This window comes from Rhagoletis pomonella, unplaced genomic scaffold (genome assembly GCF_013731165.1).
Source record: "Rhagoletis pomonella isolate Grant_MI unplaced genomic scaffold, Rhpom_1.0 Rhpom_scaffold_00002, whole genome shotgun sequence".
NCBI classification, from domain to species: Eukaryota; Metazoa; Arthropoda; class Insecta; order Diptera; family Tephritidae; genus Rhagoletis; species Rhagoletis pomonella.
Genome location: NW_023458556.1, coordinates 67,069,003 through 67,072,503, shown reverse-complemented (window position 1 = coordinate 67,072,503; position 3,501 = coordinate 67,069,003).

The window sequence follows — 3,501 nt, the reverse complement described above, 5'->3', positions numbered from 1 at the left end:
TATTGGTTTATTTATACACTCGGGCTTAAACAAAACAATAGTGCTAAATTGAGCTGTTCAAATTAATAGTAGTGGTTACCTTAACGAAGTTAAAACTAAAGTTATTTCTATCTGAAGTCTTATATTAAATATTTTTCAATTTAATTTGGATTAATTTTTTCTATGAATTTAAGCCCATTTCTCTTTCAGAATTGTTTAGATCATTGTTTTTGTTAATAGATTTGTTGCTGTTATGATTCCTTTAACCTTTCTTCGCAGACTTTCTATCATTTTAGGGCCCACTTATGGAATTCCTCTTTGCCTTATACCGACCACTTTTGAACACAAATAGCTTTTTGTATAGTTTACTGGTATTTTTGAAGTCGTTAATCTATTAGGCACCGTTTTTGTTGGTATTTTCCAGCAATCATGTAGTGCTATAAAATAAAGTACATTTTGTTTTATCCATAATTGACGTTGATCATAGGGACAGGACAAATACCAAACTACGCAAAATATGACAATCCCGTAGTGCTTTGCCCACCACACTGCAACTTGTCTCAAACTGTACCTTAGGGGGTTTTCTGTATTTTGTTGACTATGAATGGACAGTCTGCAAGAAGACATATCCAGTTTGAGGTTATTAATTAATATTAAGGCTCGATACCTTTGGGTTGACTAATTCATTAAGCTCTTGAGAACGTTTTATTCATACCTTAGCATCCTGCAGCATGAAAAATGATGTCATTATGAAGAATTTCACCTTTAAATTACTTTCAGTTAATCAACCACATAGATATACAATATTATTTGAAAGATTTAGCTTATTCGTAATAATTTTTGCGAAACCCGAGGAGCCAAACCCACAAAGTGGCCCATACAGACGGTCGCTTAGAATGTTGCTTTGCCCTGACTACCAGAAGTTTATTGTTGTTTCAGTTACAATTTTTTCAGAGAGACAAAATGTGCAGTATTGTTTTCTTGGTATTATTGCCACTTATTTATTTTCCCAATTGCAAAAGATGGTACCGTATTTATAGTAATTTTACTTTGAAAAATAGTTAGATAACTTAAAAACATCTAAATATGGAGACATTTTTATTTCATTAAAATGTTAGGGCTTTTCAACTTAACAGCTGGTTTTTGGTGTATATAGGGGCGCATAAAACGGCAAATTGAAACAAGTATCTTTTTTCTTTCCGGTTTGTTATATTCTAAATGTAAAAATTTTATCACAACTCTTCAAGTTGTAAAGCAGAACATGTCAAAAAAAAAGCTTTTATCATTCTTCGCCGTCCCACAATTATTTTTTTTAACACAACTGTACTTATACATACATACATATCGTCGTTTAAAGTGCAAAACCGCGTATCAACAAAATGCAAATCCGCGTATGTGAAGTTGTAGAAATTATTTTCTGGAGCGTAAAGCACTCATATTTCAAAATGGTTCTCTTTTTTGTAAAGCAAACGCATTTCTGGCTAGTATATTTCAGGACGAATGGATAAGGATTGAGCCAAGAGCTTGTGTGAGCAAATCCAATTTTTGGCAGCCAATGTCAGTTACGCGGTTTTGCAGAATGACGATACGCGGTTTTGTACTTTAAACGACGATATGTATGTAATTTGTTACATTTCACGAACATGTTAGGAGCACTTATGGCCGTTTTCACAGTGAAGAGTTAACTCACATTAGGTAGTTGGCTTACACTTTTTAACCGACTTCAAAAAAAGGAGCTGGTTATCAATACGTGGAAATATTTTTTTTAATGTATATTACCAAGGTTGGTCCCAAGCCAAATTGTTTTAGATCAGATAATTGAAAATTAAAAAATTAACGGTACTCCAAAATTTTTATATGAGCATTAATGCCGGTTGTGTTTTTTTGCTCAAAAATTACTTGTACTAAAAATCTGTAGTTAACTACCGATTGTGAGTTAACTCGTCACTTTGAAAACGGGTCTTAGTCCTAGGTATCGTTCGATTTATTTATGTTTGATTCGATTAAGTGCTAAACCAGATTTATTTTAGGTAAAGGCCTATCATAACGTTATTCCAAAGAAAATGTTGTTAGAATATTACCGGAAGAACAGTCCGGTATGTTTCGGTATCGTGAGACTTTTAGTATATTTCGTTAGTGGAGCTTCCATAGAATTTCGCTTCAAAGTTCCACCACAACATTTTTAAATCCAGAATGCGCCTCCGATTTCGAATAAATCATGTAAGTAGTTATTAATATCAAGCTTCACTGAAAACGATTTCGTTTGCTAATATGACGCGCGCATAAGCACAATGAAAGCGACTGAATAAAGACATCTGAATTGAGGTAATGAATGGAAGCAGAGCTAGATTCTATAGAAGAAAGAGCAATCAGCTGCGTTGCGCGCCAAGCAGTAAATGCGGTTATAGTGGCGCACTTGACCACATAAACGCTTTGGAGCGGCGCGGCACTCATAGCAATACTAGCGCAGATGTTTATAAAGGTTGTTGGAGCATTAGAGCGTTTAGAAAAAAAATTTACAATTAGTAATACAGCAGCGGTTTACGCGTACGTACGTATACGTTTGGAAAGTATTCTAAGCATTCGTTGTTTGTCGGTCTCGCGAGTGGTACTTTGTTAACGATATAAGCGCTAAATAGGGGAGAAATACAATCCCATACTTACATACGTAATTGTACATAATAGATATGTATGTATAATTCTCGCAATCAAATAAGATTGAAAAAAGAGTTTATTAATAAAAAGATATGGTATTGTTCGTAGTAGGTGTGACAAATTAATATTTGGCATTTTATGGCTCCAATGTATATACAAATTTACATATATAATTATATCTATAGTAAATACATACATACTACAAAAAAACCACTTGACGCCACAAATAACCGTTCCCAAGCAATATATATATATTTTTAAAAGACGTCCACATAAGTTCTTACATATTGCTGTGGTGTGCCAATTTTTTGTTTGAATCACACTAATAATAATATGAAAATTGTTCAATGTGCAAACAGATGTGCGCGAAAATGCGATTTCCGTTGTACGTGCTTACAATAAACAACGCTGTCCGTAAAATATATTCTTGTTGATGATGATGGTGATGTTGATTATAATTTACTCTATGTTGGTCTCGAAAATGACAAAGTGTCCGCAATAATTATGGAGCCCTTGTGACCATTGTACGATCAGAGTGTAGTAAATTCGAGGAGCATGAGTATGTGATATTCACAGCTTCTATAAAAATAAAAATAAAATTTTAAATAAAGCAACAAAAGAAAAGCAACATATAAAAACATCGAGCTAAGAAGCAGCATTGTTTCCATGTCAGTATTTTTTTGGATTGGAACCAGCACCGCTTTGAATCGATTCAAAGTACAGCAGTGTGGCTCGTCTAAACTGTGGCCTGGAAAGTAACTCGACCTCAACAACGCAACAAAAATGTATTCAGCGGGTAATTAATGCAAATCAATGGCAATACACCTTGATATATGTACATATATACATACAAATATACAAAAAAAA